Source organism: Dendrobates tinctorius, unplaced genomic scaffold, assembly GCF_039654945.1.
Source record: "Dendrobates tinctorius isolate UK_male_01 unplaced genomic scaffold, ASM3965494v1 ptg000041l, whole genome shotgun sequence".
NCBI lineage: Eukaryota > Metazoa > Chordata > Amphibia > Anura > Dendrobatidae > Dendrobates > Dendrobates tinctorius.
The window spans coordinates 32,661-56,996 of record NW_027361709.1 but is presented as its reverse complement, the minus strand read 5'-3'; the positions used below and the strand labels follow the sequence as shown (position 1 = coordinate 56,996).

At 49.9% G+C, this 24,336-nt stretch overlaps 1 long non-coding RNA gene across 1 annotated transcript in view; it reads right to left on the bottom strand.

Annotated features, from left to right (window-relative positions):
- The window catches only part of LOC141088769 (uncharacterized), a 37,165-nt gene extending 16,490 nt beyond the window's left edge, over positions 1-20,675 (bottom strand). Inside the window, exon 1 of the long non-coding RNA XR_012232060.1 lies at positions 18,868-20,675. This is a non-coding gene — a long non-coding RNA (uncharacterized lncRNA). The remainder of the gene's footprint in view (positions 1-18,867) is intronic.
- Positions 20,676-24,336: the final 3,661 nt, after the last annotated feature.

Here is a 24,336-nt window from a genome sequence, read left to right as displayed (position 1 = left end):
GCGGCAGTCACTCTTGTGCATTGCGATGCAAACGTCGTCCATGTTATAAGTCTGACTGCACCCTTAGGGAAACAAAGGCAATGGCTCCTCTGTATTAGCAGCGAGTTACGGTAATATGGCAGCAGCGCAGGATGCGGCGACTCCTGGCCGATAACATGACGCCATGGAGCCCAATGCCAGGAAAGAGGTAATGAAGCGCCTGGAACGTTTCCCTCTCATCGGAGCCAAACTACATGCAATTAAAGAAACATTAAAAAAAATGTAAGGAAGTGAAATGTAAAGTTAAGTGGAATATAAAGAGCGAATATTCATAAAATATTAATGTTCCGCCACTTTAAGAGGCTGGAAGGTATTTCTTAATGACACGTCGTGAATTTCAGTGTTTAAATCGATTCTACAAGAGGTTTGATTATGATCTCGATGAAAACTCCATAAAGCTTCATACTGGAGGGCGTCTAATAAAACCCGGATGGAAGAAACGTAAACTTATATACAGACATAGTCTACTATAAAAAAATACAACTCCTCAGTTATCTCTGGTCCTGGAAAAGCTGGGTGACGGCCAGCATCCTGAGAGGTCCGCACCCGGCTGTGTGAGGTCCCAGATTCAATGTTATGGCTTCTGTAGAGGATAATTGTGCAATTCAAGCTAAAAGATCTGGAAAAAAAAAAAACAAATCTGGGCAAGATTTTCCCCTGCTCAGAAATAATGAGCATGCATGCCATTACCAGCGAGTCTGGTCACAATAGCTGAGGTTTGGCCGTATTCAGTGACAAAAAGGGTTCAATACTGGTGGACACCAAACCGACCGCCGCAGAAATCTGACAGCCACGAAGGATTAGACATGTTGGATTCAATGCCAATATTGGGGCACAGACTCATTCACACGTCTGCTTAAAAAAAAAGTATCTGGCCGTCCGTATGTACATGTGTGTCATCCGTGTGACAGGTACCAGAACAGAAATGACAGATGTTTAAGTGTCAAATGTACAAAGACATTGCGAGATGATAGATAGATAATACACTGCTCACAAAAAATAAAGGGAACACTAAAATACCGCACCCTAGATATCTCTGAATGAAATATTCCAGTTGCAAATCTTTATTCATTACATAAGGAGATGTGTTGAGAACAATAAAACATAAAAATGATCAACGTAAATCAAACTTAATATCCCACGGAGATATCAATTTGGAATGATACGCAAAATCAAAGTGGAAAATCAAATTACAGGCTGATCCAACTTCAGTGGAAATGCCTCAAGACAAGGAAAAGATGCTCAGTAGTGTGTGTGGCCTCCATGTGCCTGTATGACCTCCATACAACGCTGGAGCGTGGTCCTGATGAGGCGGCGGATGGTCTCCTGAGGGATCTCCTCCCAGACCTGGAGTAAAGCATCCGCCAACTCCTGGACAGTCTGTGGTGCAACGTGACGTTGGTGGATAGAGCGAGGCGTGATGTCCCAGATGTGCTCAATTGGATTCAGGTCTGGGGAACGGGCGGGCCAGTCCATATGCCTTCATCTTGCAGTGTAATTTAAAATGTCTGTAAGGTAGAACTTTCTAGAATCCTCAATTTCCAGAAAATTGCCTTGTCACACAGCAGCATCCCCCCTCCTTATCAGCTCTGTGCTTGCTGGTAACATGAAACCGTCCATTTCCTCTCGCAGCCTTCCCCCCCCGGAAGGGAAAGCATTGCTTTGTTCTAAAACAATGAAGCTTGAATACAGGTATAGGAAACATTAAAAGAAGCCTAGCACGCACTTCGCTTGTGACAGAGATATGAAACTCACATTCCTGCAAAGGCACGAAGCCAGCGTTCTAAACCCCTAAGTTTCACGATTCTCGGACTTCCAGAAATTGAGATATGGATTGCTCCCAAATGGAGTGTCCTATCTAGTGCATTCTTGATGTTTTCTTGTTGGGTTCGTTACACTGGGAAACATGATACCCTTGGTGAGTTCATACGAGCTTCCCCCATTAAGATATGGTTATCATAACCTTTTTAGTTAAGTTATAACAGAGAGAAGGGGGGTTGACTTCACAAGACCGCCCATTTTGTGAGGTCACAGACCCTAGGCTATAGGTATTCCCTACCAAATTCCAGTCAGTTCAGCTGGCGTCCTCCTGCCAGAGAGACGTGCCGATGAGTGGGGACGTTTGGTTAAGCGCCCCTCCCCCAGCCACATGGTCTGCCTAATACCAACTATGCACATATGAGTGTTACTTTCTGTTCTTTCATCCACTTTGTTTTATATTTGTACATATGTAATGTCTCAACTTTGTAACAACTTTTTATATTTGTAACCACTGCCCGACTTTTTTGGGGAATAAATGATAAAATTATTTCGTTTGCCTTCATGCTCTAGGAAACGAACTATGCGCTTTTTTAGATAATTACGCTACTGTTCGGGTTGGCTTCGAACCCCTCCATTAAGTCTATAACTTAAGTGGAGAAACCAGGAGCTGGTGGCAGCGTGGTGTGCATGGCTAGCTGGCAGTACAGAAGGGTCTTATATTGCTGAATGAGTGGTTGAGGCCACAGCATTGATAATTCCCTTACTGCAGTAGTCTAGTTGCCCGTGCACAACAAGCAGCCCGTCCGGCAACTAATTATCCTAGGTGCAGTTCTCTAACTGACCTGAGGGTAAGGGGGGCGCCGGAGAGCTGCGAGTTCCAAAGTGGAACTGAGAAAGTGGGATATACATAAATCCCCCTAGTTCTTGGAAGGTTGTTAGCAGTGGTGGGGCAACCAAAATACCCCCTCCTGCGATAAATTGTTAGAGCAAGATTAGCTTGCTGTGTTTTTGTCACATGGTGCCAGTGGTGGGATAACTAAGATAAGCCCCCACTGTGCCTGCGATAGCCGTGTGCCGGCAATGCGTCACGTCCCTCCGTCCGCTGATAAACCCGTGTCGGTAGTGGGATCGTGACCTATTGGTGGTGCAGGGTCCGCTGTCCATCACAATTTGGCGACAGTGGTCCGCCGTTCCTCACATGCAGGAACTGCTGACACACTCCAGCCACATGAGGTCTGGCAATGTCCTGCATTAGGAGGAACCTAGGGCCAACCACACCAGCATATGGTCTCACAAGGGGTCTGAGGATCTCTTCTCGGTACCTAATGGCAGTCAGGCTACCTATGGCAAGCACATGGAGGGCTGTGCGGCCCTCCAAAAAGATGCCACCCCACACCATTACTGACTCGCTGCCAAACCGGTCATGCTGAAGGATGTTGCAGGCAGCAGATCGCTCTCCACGGCTTTTCCAGACTCGGTCACGTCTGTCACATGTGCTCAGTGTGAACCTACTTTCATCTGTGAAGAGCACAGGGCGCCAGTGGTGAATTTGCCAATCCTGGTGTTCTGTGGCAAATGCCAAGCGTCCTGCACGGTGTTGGGCTGTGAGCACAACCCCCATCTGTGGACATCGGGCACTCAGACCATCCTCATGGAGTCGGTTTCTAACCATTTGGGCAGACACATGCAGATTTGAGGCCTGCTGAAGGTCATTTTGCAGGGCTCTGGCAGTGCTCCTCCTGTTCCTCCTTGCACAAAGGCTGAGGTAGCGGTCCTGCTGCTGGGTTGTTGCCCTCCTACGGCCCCCTCCACATCTCCTGGTGTACTGGCTTGTCTCCTGGTAGCGCCGCCAGCCTCTGGACACTATGCTGACAGACACGGCAAACCTTCTTGCCACAGCTCGCATTGATGTGCCATCCTGGATGAGCTGCACTACCTGAGCCACTTGTATGGGTTGTAGAGTCCGTCTCATGCTACCATGAGTGTGAAAGCACAACCAACATTCAAAAGTGACCAAAACATCAGCCAGAAAGCATTGGTACTGAGATGTGGTCTGTGGTCCTCACCTGCAGAACCACTCCTTTATTGAGGGTGTCTTGATAATTGCCAATAATTTCAATCTGATGTCTATTCCATTTGCACAACAGCATGTGAAATTGATTGTCAGTGTTGCTTCCTAAGTGGACAGTTTGATTTCACAGAAGTTTGATTTACTTGGAGTTATATTCTGTTGTTTAAGTGTTCCCTTTATTTTTTGAGCACTGTAGATAGATAGATAGATAGATAGATAGATAGATAGATAGAAGGATAGATAAATAGATATAGTTGTACTCAAAAGTTTACATACCCCTACAAATTTTTATCAGGCCAAAATCACCAGGGTATGTGAACTTTTGATCAGGGTCATTTGGATGTTTTGGGTTGTCATTATGATTTTAAAAGAGAAAACACAGTAGTTTTAAATAAATGGCTTCACCCAACCACTAACCATGAGTGGAGAAAAAGTTTTGGTGTTATCATTCATATTCTCTGAACAAAGGCTAAGAAAGCAAAAATTCTGCTGGGGTATGTAAACTTTTTAGCACAACAGTAGATAGATGATAGATAGATATAGATAGATAGATAATATAAGTTTGGCTTTTCACCTTCACTCTTCCCACTTGCCCTGGAAATAGGGGTACTGGTAGTTGGGGTTGATGTCAGCTGTGAATTGTCCAAAAACTCAGCTGACATCAAGTCCTATTGTTAATAATGGAGAGGCGTCTACCAGACACCCCCATTACTAACCCAGTAATAAAAAAAAAAAAAAAAAAAAAAAAAAAAAAAAAAAAAACCTTTATTTAAATAAAACACTCCCCAACACTTTCCCTGTTTGTTTTAAAAAAAAAATCTGTTCTCACGCAAGTCCGATATATGGCAGCACTTCCCACAACGCTCCCTGAATCTGGCTCATGCTGCGCTCCGCGGGATGTGGCGACTGAAGTGCGGTGATGTCAATAATGTTACTGCTCTTCACAGTCACTGGGTCTCGCAGAGTGCAGCGTGAGCCGGATACGGGGAACATCGTGAGAAGCGCTCGACTACACCGAAGCTGCGTGGGAACATTTTTTCTAATAAGTTGGTGAACGAGGACAGTGTCTTGTTCTTTATTTTTCTCTTTTCATGTTTTTCAGGTATCCATTTGTGGACTATGGCAGACCTGCATGTGTGTATAATATATATATATATATATATATATATATATATATATATATATATATATATATATATATATATATTTTGAATCAGGGAGAGTGTTGGGGAGTCTTCATACAAATAAATTATTTTTTTGTGTTTTTATTTTTTTATTATTGGGTTATTAATGGGAACATCTGATAGATAACTCTCCATGACTAACCCTAGAGCTTGATGGCAGCTGTGATTTTGGAGAATTCACAGCTGTCTTCAACCGCAATTGTCACCACACCAGGACAATCGGGAAGAGCCAGGTAAAGCTCCAGAATTGGAGCATCTCATATGAAGCGCCACTTATATGGGGTGGCTGAGGGTTGGTATTGTTAGGCTGGGAAGGGGCCTAAAACCGGGACCTTCCCAGCCTAATAATATCAGCTCACAACTGTCTGCTTTACCTTGGCTGGTTATCAAAAAATAGGGGGACCCCACATCATTTATTAATTTATTTGGTTAATCCATGTACAGTAAACTACACTCGCATGGCACTGATTATATGACAAGATCTCTAGCTATCTCTACACATCTTTAACACAAAAAAAAAATCTGTAATTTCTATTCTGAATTCTATTCCAGTACGTGTGACATGGACAGCAGAGGGAGGTCACATTTTATGTCATTTGTGTGCATGGGACGTATTGTGATCCACGCTGCCGGGAAAAAAAAAAGAGACATGTCTACATGTGGGTGACATGGACATGCGCTCAGCCCCATATATTGCAATCGGTGTGCGTGTGTACGTGTCTCCGATGCATGTGAAAATGGACGCCACACCCACCGGAAACACGGATAGGACATGTTATAATCTATGGAGCCATGGACAGCAGGATTTCAACCATGATTGATATTGACACAATATCCCTTTAATAACCCGCTTTGAATTAAGTTTGGTAGGAAATGTCGCCGCAGATGCAGCTGGCGGAGCTCGGAGCCAGCAGTACGCGCGGTGTCTGCTGTGTCACTTTCCTCGGGTTTCCATCAGTGTCCTCAAACAATATAAACACTAATGGGGCCATTATATAACAATCCGGCAGCTTCCGTGCGTCCCGGGGGAGCGCCGAGCTGCCAAATGCGGCCACTCCCCGGCCATGAGTGACAATTACTACAGCCCATTAGCGGGGATTTATACTGATGGGCTGGCAACAAACTCCCACAAGGAGACGGAGCCGAGATGGAGATTTCTATGGAGAAAGGATGGGATCCACCGGAGTTAAAGGGATATTCCCCATCCTGTAAAGTTGGGGTTGACAAGACCTCTGCTTGCAGTCAGTGAATCCCCAGCACAAACTGCCCAGACCCAACATTGGAGGCTTTGCTACACTTGTAGCCAGTCTTCTATAAACGGTTTAGATTGATACATTCCGTCTGTTCAGATACTTTGTATCAAACCAGGACAAGAGATCGGAGAGTGCGGAGGGCTCAGGTATAAATCAACGAGTCCTGTGCGATTATAAACTTAAGGGATCGGAGGATTTCATGGGTTTAAGGTTGAGTTTAGACTTAAGTTAATTTGGAGGCAGATTTATTCCTCCCCGCGCGGTGACAAGTGACACGTTCACAGTTTTCGGATCTTGTGTCTTTACGCACCTCGTGGTGTCGATTCACTTGTGAACATCGTTTTACAGGTTAAATTTGCTTTTTTTTTTAAACTTTTTAATAAACTTTGCAAATAAATTACCTCCCCTACTCAGATCTCATTGCTGTACTCCAGTCACTTCCAAAGCAGCATCCAAAACCTCACTTGCCATCTGTCCATCCTGCACTCCGGTGTAAAACTGCAAGGCTGCAAGGGAAGCGCTGCGTCCTCAGATACACCAAGAGGAAAGCAACATTTAATGCAGCTTTGGATGTGTATAGAGTAGAAGGTAACAAGCAACACAAAATCAGCCCAAAAAATACAGAGGTGCTGCTACATCCCAGAGGCAACAGACCTGGTTGTTATTAACTTGGATGGTGAGCAAAAAGTTTCATCTGACCCTGGTCCAGGAGCCTCGTCAGTAGTCCTGACCACCAGACCTGCCGCCACAGTTACAAATATGTCCATTTTTCCTTTTTGGCTGGAGACGGGCGGACATATCATTGGTGCATTGATGCAGCTATGCCCGATGCCTCCCATGCAGGCAGGGGTCCCAGCCACTAACGTGGGTCCTTGTGTAGGAGGCGGCCATATTGGACACGCCGTGGTGGGTCAGCCATAACGCCATGCACAGTTCCCAGGGTGTGCGTCCTATATTGGATGTAGTCATGGCAATGGCTCATTTCTTATTTAGGTGCGGGCGGTCACAGAGAATCCACATCACTTATTTATAGTCCGTCTTTGTGTTTCATCCACTTTCTGTGGACAGAGCCGCAACGTGATCAGTCTGTATGAGCCATCGCCTGGCCAAAGTCGCAGGGGGAGCACGGAGGAACTCAACACCGCTTGCTGTCAGCAACTGGAAACATTCGGAAACTGGCAAACTTCTCAGTTTAATTCTGAGCGTTTGTTACAGTGTATCAGTGCAGCGCATTCTCAGAGTTTAAAGGGATCTCACATATTTATAAAAAGCAGATAAAACATAACTGGTGGGACTCCCAATGGTCCCTAAAAAGAGCTCTAGAGTCTAGGACCACCTGAACAGGGGGATGGAAGGGGCTGTGTGCCTGGAGCAATGCACCACCTGAATAAGGGGCTGGAGGGGGCTACGGGCCTGTGGCAAAGCACCACCTGAACGGGGATATGGAGGGGGCTGTGGCTAAGGAGCAATGGGCCACCTCAACGGGATGGCTGCCAGCCTAGGGCAAGGTACCACCTGAATGGGGGAGGCTGGAGGGGGCTGCGGGCCTGGGTCAAAGCACCACCTGAATAAGGGGCTGGAGGGCTGGAGGCCTGGGTCAAAAGCACCACCTGAACGGGGGTCTGGAGAGGGCTGTGGCTAAGGAGCAATGGGCCACCTCAATGGGGGGGCTGCCAGCCTAGGGCAAGGTACCACCTGAACGGGGGAGGCTAGAGGGCTGGAGGGGGCTGCGGGCCTGGGTCAAAGCACCACCTGAATAAGAGTATGGAGGGGGCTGCAGATCTGGAGCACTGGGCCACCTCCACAGGGTCTGGAGCAATGCATCACCTGAATAAGGGTCTGGAGGGGGCTGCAGGTAAGAAGCAATGGACCACCAGAACAGGGGAATGGAAGGGTTGTAGGCCTGGATCATCTGAACACAAACAATTGCTGGGCCCCCAATAGTCCCTAAAATAGGGGCCCTCAGATCCAAAATGTGCCTACTACTTTTTCTACTTTATTCAAACGCAGCAACACCAATAACTTTTTGCACAATTTTGATGCAGGAAATTTATTGCAAAAACTGGTAAAAATATATTGGAAAATTCCTCCTTAAATATTCTTCCAGCACTGATACAGCAGAGGGTTTGTTACAATGTATGTACAGGACAGATTCCCGCTGTAATCATTAATGCTTCAATTCACTGACAGGAAGCAGTGATCTTATAAATGATGAGAGATTGACGCATAAAGTAAATTAGAGAGTTGAAGAACTTTATATATGGGGACCTTTTTAGAAAGAGGCCCAGTCTGGTCCGGCACAGCTTTTACAGGAGGCTCTTAATAAGAAGGTGAAGAAAGAAACAAACGGGCAAATTAAAGGCAACGGTAAAACATGGCTGCTGTTTCCTAAGAGTAGCGCCATCCTGTCTTCAGGTTGTGTGTGGTATTGTAGCTGAAAACCCATTCACTTCTATAGAGCTGAGCTGCGATACCAGAATCTGCCTGCTGACAAGGGTGGCGCCATTTTTGACAAAAGGCAGATGTTTTGTTAATCCCTTTCAACCCTGTTAATGAGAGGCCACAAGATGAACCGCGGCGTTGGTTGCAGATCGTCCATGGTGCGCTGGCAGAATATCCCCCTCATGGCGTCTGTGTCTCATCCTATCGGCCCCCTCGTCAATCCAGGCTGGAAATGGCACTTTATTAACTGATCCATAACCCGAGCAATGCAGAGCGGAAAACCCAAATCAGCAGTTCGCCTCTAACGAGCCTCCTCCGTGCCAACCCCGCCATGGGGAGAAGCTGCTGACCTCACAAGATGCCGCTTCACTCGCTGCCATCCTGTGGGGACGGCCGCTCACACTGTCACATGTCACAGGACAATGGGGAGGGTGACAGGCTCACAGAGGAGGCCCGGGGCCCTGCAGGCGGACGGGTCACTTTGTATCACATCTTCATTAGATGAACGAGCGGAGCCTGTGACTACAGCTGGGATCATCCAACATGGCCTCAACCTTGACTGTGCGCAGACACAGGAACGGGGTCTGGAGGGGGCTGCGGGTATAGAGCATTGGGTCACCAGAACGGGGGTCTGGAGGAACTGCGGGCATGGAGAATTGGGTCACCAGAAAGGGGGTCTGGAGGGGGCTGCAGGCATGGAGCATTGGGTCACCAGAACAGGGGTCTGGAGGGGGCTGCGGGCATGGAGCATTGGATCACCAGAAAGGGGGTCTGGAGGGGGCTGCGGGCATGGAGCATTGGGTCACCAGAACAGGGGTCTGGAGGAGCTGTGGGCATGGAGCATTGGGTCACCAGAACGGGGTCTGGAGGAACTGCGGGCATGGAGAACTGGGTCACCAGAAAGGGGGTCAGGAGGGGGCAGCGGGCATGGAGCATTGGGTCACCAGAACGGGGGTCTGGAGGGAGCTGCAGGCATGGAGCATTGGGACACCAGAACAGGGGTCTGGAGGGGGCTGCGGGCATGGAGCATTAGGTCACCAGAACGGGGGTCTGGAGGGGGCTGCAGGCATGGAGCATTGGGTCACCAGAACAGGGGTCTGGAGGAGCTGTGGGCATGGAGCATTGGGTCACCAGAACGGGGTCTGGAGGAACTGCGGGCATGGAGAACTGGGTCACCAGAAAGGGGGTCAGGAGGGGGCAGCGGGCATGGAGCATTGGGTCACCAGAACGGGGGTCTGGAGGGAGCTGCAGGCATGGAGCATTGGGACACCAGAACAGGGGTCTGGAGGGGGCTGCGGGCATGGAGCATTAGGTCACCAGAACGGGGGTCTGGAGGGGGCTGCAGGCATGGAGCATTGGGTCACCAGAACAGGAGTCTGGAGGGGGCTGCGGGCATGGAGCATTGGGTCACCAGAACAGGGGTCTGGAGGAGCTGTGGGCATGGAGCATTGGGTCACCAGAACAGGGGTCTGGATTGGGCTGTGGGCATGGAGCATTGGGTCACCAGAACGAGGGGCTGGAGGGGGCTGCAGGCATGGAACAATGGGTCACCAGAACAGGGGGCTGCGGGCAAGGAGCAATGGGTCACAAGAACAGGGGTCTGGAGGAGCTGCGTGCATAGAGCATTGGGTCACGAGAACGGGGGTCTGGAGGAGCTGCGGGCATGGAGCATTGGGTCACCAGAACGGGGGGCTGCGGGAATGGAGCATTGGGTCACCAGAACAGGGGTCTGGAGGGGGCTGCGGGCATGGAGCATTGGGTCACCAGAACGGGGGGCTGCAGGCATGGAGCATTGGGTCACCAGAACGGGGGTCTGGAGGGGGCTGTGGGCATGGAGCATTGGGTCACCAGAACGGGGGGCTGCGGGCATGGTGCATTGGGTCACCAGAACGGGGGTCAGGAGGGGGCTGCGGGCATGGTGCATTGGGTCACCAGAACGGGGTCTGGAGGAGCTGTGGGTATGGAGAATTGGGTCACCAGAACAGAGGTCCGGTGGAACTGCGGGCATGGAGAATTGGGTCACCAGAAAGGGGGTCTGGAGGGGGCTGCAGGCATGGAGCATTGGGTCACCAGAACAGGGGTCTGGAGGGGGCTGCGGTCATGGAGCATTAGGTCACCAGAACGGGGGTCTGGAGGGGGCTGCAGGCATGGAACATTGGGTCACCAGAACATGGGTCTGGAGGGGGCTGTGGGCATGGAGCATTGGGTCACCAGAACAGGGGTCTGAAGGAGCTGTGGGCATGGAGCATTGGGTCACCAGAACGGGGGTCTGGAGGGGGCTGTGGGCATGGAGCATTGGGTCACCAGAACGGGGGTTTGGAGGGGGCTGCGGGCATGGAGCATTGGGTCACCAGAACGGGGGGCTGCGGGCATGGTGCATTGGGTCACCAGAACGGGGGTCAGGAGGGGGCTGCGGGCATGGTGCATTGGGTCACCAGAACGGGGTCTGGAGGAGCTGTGGGTATGGAGAATTGGGTCACCAGAACAGAGGTCCGGTGGAACTGCGGGCATGGAGAATTGGGTCACCAGAAAGGGGGTCTGGAGGGGGCTGCAGGCATGGAGCATTGGGTCACCAGAACAGGGGTCTGGAGGGGGCTGCGGTCATGGAGCATTAGCTCACCAGAACGGGGGTCTGGAGGGGGCTGCAGGCATGGAACATTGGGTCACCAGAACATGGGTCTGGAGGGGGCTGTGGGCATGGAGCATTGGGTCACCAGAACAGGGGTCTGAAGGAGCTGTGGGCATGGAGCATTGGGTCACCAGAACGGGGGTCTGGAGGGGGCTGCAGGCATGGAGCATTGGGTCACCAGAACAGGGGTCTGGAGGGGGCTGCGGGCATGGAGCATTGGGTCACCAGAACGGGGGTCTGGAGGGGGCTGCAGGCATGGAGCATTGGGTCACCAGAACAGGAGTCTGGAGGGGGCTGCAGGCATGGAGCATTGGGTCACCAGAACAGGGGTCTGGAGGAGCTGTGGGCATGGAGCATTGGGTCACCAGAACAGGGGTCTGGAGTGGGCTGCGGGCATGGAGCATTGGGTCACCAGAACGAGGGGCTGCAGGCATGGAACAATGGGTCACCAGAACGGGGCTGCGGGCAAGGAGCAATGGGTCACCAGAACAGGGGTCTGGAGGAGCTGCGTGCATAGAGCATTGGGTCACGAGAACGGGGGTCTGGAGGAGCTGCGGGCATGGAGATTTGGGTCACCAGAACGGGGGTCTGGAGGGGGCTGTGGGCATGGAGCATTGGGTCACCAGAACGGGTGTCTGGAGGGGGCTGTGGGCATGGAGCATTGGGTCACGAGAACGGGGGTCTAGAGGAACTGCGTGCATAGAGCATTGGGTCACGAGAACGGGGGTCTGGAGGGGGCTGCGGGCATGGAGCATTGGGTCACCTGAACGGGGGTCTGGAGGGGGCTGTGGGCGTGGAGCATTGGGTCACGAGAACGGCGGTCTAGAGGAACTGCGGGCATGTAGAATTTTGTCACCATAATGGGGGTCCGGAGGAACTGCGGGCATGGAGCATTGCGTCACCAGAACAGGGGGCAGCGGGCAAAGAGCATTGGGTCACTAGAACGGGGGTCTGGAGGAGCTGCGGGCATGGAGCATTGGGTCACCAGAACAGGGGGCTGTGGGCATAGAGCATTGGGTCACCAGAACGGGGGTCTGGAGGGGGCAGCGGGCATGGAGCATTGGGTCACCAGAACGGGGGTCTGGAGGAGATGCGGGCTTGGAGAATTTGGTCACCAGAACGGGGGTCAGGAGGGGGCTGCGGGCATGGTGCATTGGTTCACCAGAATGGGGGTCTGGAGGAGCTGCGGGCATGGAGCATTGGGTCACCAGGAAGGGGGTCTGGAGGAGCTGCGGGCATGGAGCATTGGGTCACCAGAACAGGGGTCTGGAGGGGGCTGCAGGCATGGAGCATTGGGTCACCAGAACGGGGGTCTGGAGGGGGTTGTGGGCATGGAGCATTGGGTCACAAGAACGGGGGGGGGGGGCTGCAGGCATGGAGCATTGGGTCACCAGAACGGGGATCTGGAGGAGCTGCGGGCATGGAGCATTGGGTCACCAGAACGGGGATCTGGAGGGGGTTGTGGGCATGGAGCATTGGGTCACAAGAACGGGGTCTGGAGGGGGCTGCGGGCATGGAGCATTGTGTCACCAGAACGGGGGTCTGGAGGGGGCTGCGGGCTTGGAGCATTGGGTCACCAAAACGGGGGGTCTGGAGGAACTGCGGGCGTGGAGCATTGGGTCACCAGAACAGGGTTTGAAGGGGGCTGCGGGCATGGAGCATTGAGTCACCAGAATGGGGGTCTGGAGGAGCTGCGGGCATGGAGCATTGGGTCACCAGGAAGGGGGTCTGGAGGAGCTGCGGGCATGGAGCATTGGGTCACCAGAACAGGGGTCTGGAGGGGGCTGCAGGCATGGAGCATTGGGTCACCAGAACGGGGGTCTGGAGGAGCTGCAGGCATGGAGATTTGGGTCACCAGAACGGGGGTCTGGAGGGGGCTGCGAGCATGTAGCATTGGGTCACCAGAATGGGGGTCTGGAGGGGGCTGCAGGCATAGAGCATTGGGTCACCAGAACGGGGGTCTGAAGGAGCTGCGGGCATAGAGCATTGGGTCACCAGAACGGGGATCTGGAGGGGGTTGTGGGCATGGAGCATTGGGTCACAAGAACGGGGTCTGGAGGGGGCTGCGGGCATGGAGCATTGTGTCACCAGAACGGGGGTCTGGAGGGGGCTGCGGGCTTGGAGCATTGGGTCACCAAAACGGGGGGTCTGGAGGAACTGCGGGCGTGGAGCATTGGGTCACCAGAACAGGGTTTGAAGGGGGCTGCGGGCATGGAGCATTGAGTCACCAGAATGGGGGTCTGGAGGAGCTGCGGGCATGGAGCATTGGGTCACCAGGAAGGGGGTCTGGAGGAGCTGCGGGCATGGAGCATTGGGTCACCAGAACAGGGGTCTGGAGGGGGCTGCAGGCATGGAGCATTGGGTCACCAGAACGGGGGTCTGGAGGAGCTGCAGGCATGGAGATTTGGGTCACCAGAACGGGGGTCTGGAGGGGGCTGCGGGCATGTAGCATTGGGTCACCAGAATGGGGGTCTGGAGGGGGCTGCAGGCATAGAGCATTGGGTCACCAGAACGGGGGTCTGAAGGAGCTGCGGGCATAGAGCATTGGGTCACCAGAACGGGGGTCTGGAGGAGCTGCGGGCATGGAGCATTGCATCACCAGAACGGGGTTTGGAGGGGGCTGCGGGCTTGGAGCATTGGGTCACCAAAACGGGGGTCTGAAGGAGCTGCGGGCATGGAGATTTGGGTCACCAGAACGGGGGTCTGGAGGAGCTGCGGGCATGGAGATTTGGGTCACCAGAACGGGGGTCTGGAGGGGCTGCGGGCATGGAGCACTGTGTCACCAGAACGGGGGTCTGGAGGGGGCTGTGGCCATGGAGCATTGGGTCACCAGAACGGGGGTCTGGAGGAACTGCGGGCATGGAGAATTGGGTCACCAGAATGGGGGTCTGGAGGAACTGCGGGCATGGAGCACTGTGTCACCAGAACGGGGGTCTGGAGGGGGCTGCAGGCATGGATCATTGGGTCACCAGAACGGGGGTCTGGAGGGGGCTGCAGGCATGGAGCATTGGGTCACCAGAACAGGGGGCTGCGGGCATAGAGCATTGGGTCACCAGAATGGGGGTCTGGAGGGGGCTGCGGGCATGGAGCATTGGGTCACCAGAACAGGGGTCTGGAGGGGGCTACAGGCATGGAGCATTGGGTCACCAGAACGGGGGTCTGGAGAGGGCTACAGGCATGGAGCATTGGATCACCAGAATGGGAGTCTGGAGGGGGCTGTGGGTATAGAGCAATGGGACACCAGAACAAGGATCTAAATGGGGCTACGGATCTGAACATTTGGGCCACACACATAATGGGGTCTGGAGGGGGCTACACAATCACATCTGGTTGTTCTCAGCCTCAGTGTCTTCAGGTTTGTGTTCATCTGGCAGAAAATCCGCTGCATATAACAGTACCCGCATTGTGGATGGGATTTCTCTACAATCTTCTCCACTCGCTGCAGAAAGTGACTGACGCTGCCGATTTCCATTGTGAATCTGCGGCGACTCTCCAGCATTTCCTGTATGAAATCTGCATGACATGGTGCCACAGAAAAAGTGTGCAGATTTCTTGACTTCCAATATCCTTTTCAGAAGTTTCTTAGTTTTCTCACTTTCTGGAGCAGATCTGCGATATCCAGCTCTTCTTAGACCCCTGAACAGAACAGGACACTGATGTCAAATCCAACATCACTGCCGTCCTCTGAGAAGTGCTGCGTCATATGACGTCCAATATCGGCCTGTCCAGACTTCTGCAACTTTCGGCTTCTATAAACCATGCTCTAATTTCACATCACTGTCAAGACCTCTGCTTGCTGTCAAGAACTAAAACATTCTCGAAATCAGTCCTGATTGTATCGAGAGACAAATCGAAGGCTCGGTAAGAAGCCGCGCACTTGTGTCAGTAAGATTTTATCACCTAGCGGAATGTGTTCACTGACAGCAAGCAGAGACCTGACAGCAGTAAAGAGTTGGTACATGAAATACAGTGGGGCAAAAAAGTATTTAGTCAGTCAGCAATAGTGCAAGTTCCACCACTTAAAAAGATGAGAGGCGTCTGTAATTTACATCATAGGTAGACCTCAACTATGGGAGACAAACTGAGAAAAAAAAATCCAGAAAATCACATTGTCTGTTTTTTTTTCATTTTATTTGCATATTATGGTGGAAAATAAGTATTTGGTCAGAAACAAAATTTCATCTCAATACTTTGTGATATATCCTTTGTTGGCAATGACAGAGGTCAAACGTTTTCTGTAAGTCTTCACAAGGTTGCCACACACTGTTGTTGGTATGTTGGCCCATTCCTCCATGCAGATCTCCTCTAGAGCAGTGATGTTTTGGGCTTTTTGCTTGGCAACACGGACTTTCAACTCCCTCCAAAGGTTTTCTATAGGGTTGAGATCTGGAGACTGGCTAGGCCACTCTAGGACCTTGAAATGCTTCTTACGAAGCCACTCCTTCGTTGCCCTGGCGGTGTGCTTTGGATCATTGTCATGTTGGAAGACCCAGCCACATTTCATCTTCAATGCCCTTGCTGATGGAAGGAGGTTTGCACTCAAAATCTCACGATACATGGCCCCATTCATTCTTTCATGTACTCGGATCAGTCGTCCTGGCCCCTTTGCAGAGAAACAGCCCCAAAGCATGATGTTTCCACCACCATGCTTTACAGTAGGTATGGTGTTTGATGGATGCAACTCAGTATTCTTTTTCCTCCAAACACGACAGTTCCAGTTTGGTTTCATCAGACCATAGGACATTCTCCCAAAACTCCTCTGGATCATCCAAATGCTCTCTAGCAAACTTCAGACGGGCCCGGACATGTACAGGCTTAAGCAGTGGGACACGTCTGGCACTGCAGGATCTGAGTCCATGGTGGCGTAGTGTGTTACTTATGGTAGGCCTTGTTACATTGGTCCCAGCTCTCTGCAGTTCATTCACTAGGTCCCCCCGCGTGGTTCTGGGATTTTTGCTCACCGTTCTTGTGATCATTCTGACCCCACGGGGTGGGATTTTGCGTGGAGCACCAGATCGAGGGAGATTATCAGTGGTCTTGTATGTCTTCCATTTTCTAATTATTGCTCCCACAGTTGATTTCTTCACTCCAAGCTGGTTGGCTATTGCAGATTCAGTCTTCCCAGCCTGGTGCAGGGCTACAATTTTGTTTCTGGTGTCCTTTGACAGCTCTTTGGTCTTCACCATAGTGGAGTTTGGAGTCAGACTGTTTGAGGGTGTGCACAGGTGTCTTTTTATACTAATAACAAGTTTAAACAGGTGCCATTACTACAGGTAATGAGTGGAGGAAAGAGGAGACTCTTAAAGAAGAAGTTACAGGTCTGTGAGAGCCAGAAATCTTGATTGCTTGTTTCTGACCAAATACTTATTTTCCACCATAATATGCAAATAAAATGAAAAAAAAACAGACAATGTGATTTTCTGGATTTTTTTTTCTCAGTTTGTCTCCCATAGTTGAGGTCTACCTATGATGTAAATTACAGACGCCTCTCATCTTTTTAAGTGGTGGAACTTGCACTATTGCTGACTGACTAAATACTTTTTGCCCCACTGTATACTGTATAACAAAGTTGCAGAACTTTATATTACACCGAACTTCTCCCCCATTCGGATTCTGGGCCTGAGCTTTGTCTCCCTCTCCATGTGCTGCTCAGCAGCCTTGGAGCAATTCCCCCATATCTTAGAGGGGTCTTAAATCAAGATTTTGCCACCTAATAGCAGAAGTGATGGTCCCCTTCACTGCTAAAACGCCATTGCATTAGTATGCACACCCTCCCCCTTGTCTTCCGTCACTCTGACACCTCCAGGTTGTGGCAGCTGTACCCGTCCATGACTTTAGATGTCACTGTGCCCCATAAGCAGCAGAACCGGAGGCCGCAGCCCCTCAGACATGAAAGCAGCGTGAAGGTTTCATCCCTGGTAAGGAGGAGTCCGGACCCCCGGGAGAGCGGCATTAACACCATCAGCTGCCGCGTTTGATGAGAATTTTACTCCCAAAAGGAAAGAAGGAGCTTCAGCGAAAAGAGCAGAGAATGGGAACAAAACGGCCTATTTATGAAAGTAGGACAGAAAGCGGAAGAAGCGGGACCGACGTGGCTGCGCACCCGCTATTTATAGCGCCAGCGGTAACGCATTCCCGCTTGGAAGTTTGCTCCTGCTCAGGGCCGACTATCAACTGGCTGCATATTTTCCTGCCTGTCCGTCTTGTGCAGCTTTCATATCTAATTATATAACGTGCTTCTGTGTCCGAACTACGAATATCGTAAAAAGTGACACCGCTAACACCTGCGACAGCGCCACCGCCAACACCTGCGTCAGCGCCGCCGCCAACACCTGCGACAGCGACGCCGCCACCTGCGACAGCGACGCCGCCACCTGCGACAGCGACGCCGCCGACACCTGCCACAGTGACGCCGCCGACACCTGCCACAGTGACACCGCCGACACCTGCCACAGTGACACCGCCAACACCTGCCACTGCACCCCTCCAATACCCGCTGCACCAGTAGTACTGGCACCATCACCGCCTCCATTGTCACAATCCGGACGTGGCAGTGCTCTGGACGCTGTGAATGTTCGCTGCGTCCAAAGTGCTGCCGTCTATTGAACACAGCTGAATCCGCTGTGATCACTGAGCCGTGCCGATTCACCGCAACCAATACATTGTATTGTGGTAACGTCTGTTGCAAAGACTCGAGAAATTCGCACTGCGGTCCTGAAAGATGCGCCCCATGTCAGTCTCCACGGGTGATCGAGGCGTCAGTGCATTCATAGTGGACATGGCATAAATACGCAGCTTCCAACCCGCAGCGTTAACTGATCGTGGGTACATGCCCTTAGCACCACCATTCCTAACATCTCCAGCACTATCACCACCATTCACTCTCGCTGCAGCGCTCGGTCGGCCAGTCATGCTTCTGCTCGCTGCCCCGCTGTGCTATTCATGTGCACTGAATACACAGTGTAGGGCGATTGCATCACGCAGCGTGCGTCCACATCTGAGCACACTTATGACCAATGGTTCTCTGGGCCGATGCAGGAACCTTACACAGATCAGCACCCGGGTCTACCGGGGAAAAACAGCTCAATGTAACCGGTAACATACAGCGCTAAACCCAGTGCGAGCGCAGCCAATGAGCGACGACGAGAAAGAAGCAGAGAGACAGCAAGACAGCAAAGCAGAAAGGCAGCAGGACAGAGACAGCGAGGCAGAGAGACAGCAAGATGGCGAGGCAGAGAGACAGCAAGACAGCGAGGCAGAGAGACAGGGAGGAAGCGAGAAAAAGACGGGGGCAGAGAGACGGCTCTGGACTAAAGCTTAGTGATCAGTAAATGACAGATAGTCGGATACAATGTTTCCATTTGTAGCGAGACTTTCACTGACGACAAAGCTCCCGCTCTCCGCCCCAGTATAGTCACCATACACCCGCAGCTCAGCGTCCCTTTAATAGGGCGGGGAATTATGATCTAAGCCGTTTCCCATACTCACTGTTCGGATTGACATTCTCGCAGAGCTCGGTTTTGGCTTCCCCGTTGGGCCGGTCACTGGGCTTGTGTGACAGACGTGATGACATTGTGGCCGCTGTCACCACCGCCTTGAAGCTGCGTTTGCGTTTCTGCACATTCAGTTCCGGATGGAAGATGATAATATAAACCTTCGGCATGTAAAGCATCCCCAGAGCCACCGAGGCACTGAGATTCATGGAGATGGTGAGGGTGGTGGTCTGGATGTAGAGCTGCAAGACACGAACAGAAGAGAAAAAGGTTAAACATGGCTCCAACCAAAGCTGCGGTAGTAATAAAGGTGACACTTGTCATATATAGCAGCACATTATCATGTACGACGGCAGAGCACAGATTATTACATATTATCAGCCTATACATTGTATGACAGAGGAGCACAGGAGACAGGGACAGAGGACGGGAGACCGGGGCAGAGGACGGGAAAATGGGGCAGAGGATGAGAGCCTGGGGCAGAGGACGGGAGAGCGGGGCAGAAGATGGGAGAAAGATCTGTGAAAAAATTATTAAACTGTAAGTACTTGGGTAAGAATACAGTAATTAACTAGAGCCAGCATGGGTTTGTAGCAAACAAGTCATGCCAGACTAACCTAATTTTCTTCTATGATGGAATCACTGACTGGGTGGATCAGGGAAATGCGGTATAGTATATCTCGACTTCAGTAAAGCATTTGATAAGGTATCTCATACTATCCTTATTTTAAAAAAATGACCAAGTATGGGATTGACAAGGCAACTGTTAGGTAGATTCATAACTGGCTGTATTTAACATGGAGAAATGGAAGATTCTACATCTGGGCAAAAAAACAAAAATAATACCTGCAGAATGGGAGGAATAAAACTAAGCAACAGTACGTGTGAAAAAGACTTGGGTATACTAATAGATTGCAGACTGCACATGAGTCAACAGTGTGATGCAGCAGCAAAAAAGGCAAACACAGTTTTAGGATGTATTAAGAGAAGCATACAGTCTAGATCACGTGAAGTCATTAATGCCCTCTACTCTTCTTTGGTCAGACCTCATCTTGAATACTGTGTCCAGTTCTGGACCCCACATTTTAGAAAAGACATTGAAAAAGCGAAGCATGTTCAGAGAAGAGCTACCAGGATGGTGAGCGGACTGCAAAGTATGTCATACGAGGAACGGTTAAAGGATCTGGGAATGTTTAGATTTCAAAAAAGAAGTCTGAGAGGAGACTTAATAGCTGTCTACAAATATCTGAAGGGCTGTCACATTGTAGAAGGATCATCATTATTCTCATTTGTACATGGAAACAGAAGCAATGGAATGAAACTGAAAGGGAGAAGATACAGATTAAATATTAGAAAAAACTTTTTGACAGTGAGGGTGATCAATGAGTGGAACAGGCGGCCACCAGAGGTGGTAAGTTCTCCTTCAATGGAAGTCTTTAAGCAGAGGCTGGACAGACATCTGTCTGAGATGGTTTAGCGACTCCTGCATTGAGCAGGGGGTTGGATACAATGATGCTGGAGGTCCCTTCCAAGTCTAGCATTTTAGGATTCTATGAGACCGGGGCAGGGGACGGGAGACCGGAGAATGGTGCATAGACACACATGTTGAACAACATATAGACAGGGGTGGACATATTATTGCTGCAGTCACACAGGGGCCCGAGATGTTGGGATGCGCATTTTCACCTCTAAATAAGATGGAATTTTGCACTATGATGAGCTATTAAACTGCAGAGGGTCCATAAACTGATCTTACACTGGGGCCTTTTTCGATCTGTGTTCGCCAATGCATATAGACATACAGTGCCTTGCGAAAGTAATCGGCCCCCTGGAACTTTTCAACCTTTTCCCACATATCATGCTTCAAAACATAAAGATACCAAATGTAAATTTTTGGTGAAGAATCAACAACAAGTGGGACACAATTGTGAAGTTGAACGAAATTTATTGGTTATTTTAAATTTTTGTTGAAATTCAAAAACTGAGAAGTGGGGCGTGCAATATTATTCAGCCCCTTTAACTTAATACTTTGTTGCGCCACCTTTTGCTGCGATTACAGCTGTAAGTCGCTTGGGGTATGTCTCTATCAGTTTTGTACATCGAGAGACTGAAATTCTTGCCCATTCTTCCTTGGCAAACAGCTCGAGCTCAGTGAGTTTTGAGTGGTATGATACTCCTTCCATTTCAATATGATCTCTTGCACAGTGCTCCTTGGGATGCTTAAAGTTTTGGAAACCATTTTGAATCCAAATCCGGCTTTAAACTTCTCCACAACAGTATCACGGACCTGCCTGTTGTGTTCCTTGGTCTTCATGATGTTCTCTGTGCATCAAACAGAACCGTGAGACTATCAGAGCAGGTGCATTTATACGGAGACTTGATTACACACAGGTGGATTATATTTATCATCATTAGTCATTTAGGACAACATTGGATCATTCAGAGATCCACAATGACCTTCTGGAGTGAGTTTGCTGCACTGAAAAGGGGCCGAATAATATTGCACGCCCCACTTTTCAGTTTTTGTATTTCCACAAAAATTTAAAATAACCAATAAATTTCGTTCAACTTCACAATTGTGTCCCACTTGTTGTTGATTCTTCATCAAAAATTTACATTTGGTATCTTTATGCTTGAAGCATGATATGTGGGAAAAGGTTGAAAAGTTCCAGGAGGCCGAATACTTTCACAAGGCACTGTATGTCATATATACGATATGTAATATAAGCACCATTATATTATGTGAGTCTATAGTGGTCACATTGGACCGACGTCACCACAGAGGACCATGGACGTGTGGAGTCGGACATGGAAACCCTGCGTGACCGGAGGAATCATCAAAAGAAGCGAGCGTCTTCTCCTCACAACCACAACTGATGAACTCATCGGACGGCTCAGCACTGATAGAGTTTAAGAGTTGTATACGCTGGATTTATCTTTGCGTAGTGTTGCAATAACTGACAACCATGACACCCGTACCGTGCTCCTGACAACCCTCATCCCGGCTACATATCAGATTCTCAGGACACCTTCAATATAAACTCATCTGTTTCAGCTACATCGGACACACAGCTCTGTCGCAATAACATTGCCATCCGGTGCACTAATCAGAGAATCTGGGTTTTATGTTCCTCAGGTCCTGATGGGGCTACTGAAGGGTTTTGGATTTCCACACACTTTAATGAGAGGCCAAATAATACAGAGAAAAGCTTCAAACAATGCGTGATACCGACCAGAAGCAGCACCAACAAATCCGGCAAAAAAAATAAAAAAATGGAGAGTATGGCGATTACAGCTGGTTACAATCTGCAACAGAAACAGATATAAGACAGGACGGCACAGAGGACACGTACTAATCCATCACAATCTACAGTCACTGAGACTAAGATATGACCAAGGTAGAGACCAAGTCCAAGATCAAGACTGAGAGCAAAGCAGAGACTCTCGCATCATCAACACCCGGCGCTGCCGCCGGCACTCAGGACTATTACTGCGGCTACATAGAAATACATGCAGCCGCAGGTCCGGTCCTGAGTGCCGGCGGCAGCGCCGTGTGTTGATGGGAGAGACTCGTGCGAGTTTCTCGCATCACATATGGTAGTGTGATCCCGGCCTAAGTCCAAGGTTAAGGCAAAGGCTGAGTCTAAGACAGACCAAAAGTCTGAGACTAAAAGGCTAGGTCCAAAGCAGAGACCAAAGCAAAGACCAAGGCCGAGTTCAAGACTGACAGCAAGATCAAAAACAAGACCAATACTAAAATGAAGGCAAATTCCCAGTCCAAGACAAAGGCAGAGTTCTAGAATATGCCCGACTGAGACCAAGGCTGAGTCAAAGGCCTAGGCAAAGACTGAGAGCAAGAGGGAGATAAAGAGCAAGGCAGATGGAGAGCGAGACCAAAATGGAGAATGAGACAGAGCGGGAGACTGGGATGGAGAAAGAAATGGAGAGGAAAATAAAATGAGACATAGACCAAGAAAGAGAGTGACAGGGAGACGAGGAGTGACACAGAGAGCGAGAGACACAGAGAGCGAGAGACCAAGAGAGACACAAAGAGCGAGAGACCAAGAGAGACACAGAGAGCGAGAGACGTACAGAGACACAGAGAGCGAGAGACCAAGAGAGACACAGAGAGCGAGACCAAGAGAGACAGAGTGAAACTAAGAGAGACACAGCAAGACTGAAAGCAAGACTGAGACCTAGATTGAGACCAAGACGGAGACTAAGACCAAAACAGAGTCCAAGACTAACACAGAGAATGAGATTAAGGCCATTATCGCCCCCCGAGCCTGTTGTGAACTCATTTTCTGGTCTTCCAGTTGTGAATTCTCCTTCCGGGCTCCCTCTGGTGGTAACAGGAGGTAGTGAGGTTGATTTAATTAGTAGAGATCTGCCACCTGATGATGAGGATAACGATTGGATCTCTGGAATCTCAGACTGGATTTAAGACAGCCGACGCCCTATTCTGGTGCTGGTGATTCCTTCTGGCTTTTCAGGTCTTGGTTTTCAGCTCTGTTCCAGTCATCTCAAGCTAAGTGTTTCTGCTAATGTTCACACTTTATTTTGTTGGTCTATTCAGTTTTTTGTGTTGTCAGCCAGCCCCGGCTGGGGCTGTGCTGAATTTCCACTCTTATTTATCTGTATTTGTTTTTTGTCCCTTATTAGATTGGCCTCTTTTTTGCTTTGTCTCAGAATATTGTGAGTGCTGATATAGTTGGAGAAGTCTAGTGACTTCAGGGTTAATTTTGTTATCAAAAGTGTTGGATATTTTTTGTAGCGTTTTTGGGCAGATTGCAGACAGTGTCTTTCCTTTCCTGTCCTTTCTAGTTAGTTTGGGCCCCATCGTTTGCTCAGCATATTTTCCTGCCTGTGTTTGTGTTTTCATCTTGTTTCACTGTCAATACATGTGTGGGAGATGTCTAATCCTTTGGGGTCTGCTCTGGGGCAGTTTTCCTCTTTTCTTGCTTTAGGCTTATTTAGTCCTCCAGCTGTGACGAGGCGTCTAGATTCATCGTAGGAACGCTCCACGGCTGCTGCTAGTTGAGTGGTAGGATCAGGGATCTGCAGTCTGCATAGTTACCAACCTCTCTGGTTTTCTGTGACTTAGCTTGTTTAGTTTTCCTCCTCGGTGACCCATTCATAACAGGAGACCCTTCCTCCTTTTCAGTCTTCAGCCCACATCCTCCCATCACATGCATTTTGAGCTATTGCAGATGTGTATATGTAATTTGCCCTTTTGCTTTAACTTTTTTTTTTGCTTAAATCGGACATGAAATACTAAAGATAAAAAACTCCATAAAAAAGTAAATTAAAAAAGTAACGATGTATTAAATTGTAACTACTTGATCACCTTTACCATAGCTGTAACCCAGCACGAGTCTTGAGTACCCGAGACTCAGCGCTATTCTCACCAGACCACTATGGGACCCAAGGTGGGATCCTAAGACCACTGCATGCGGTACAGTGT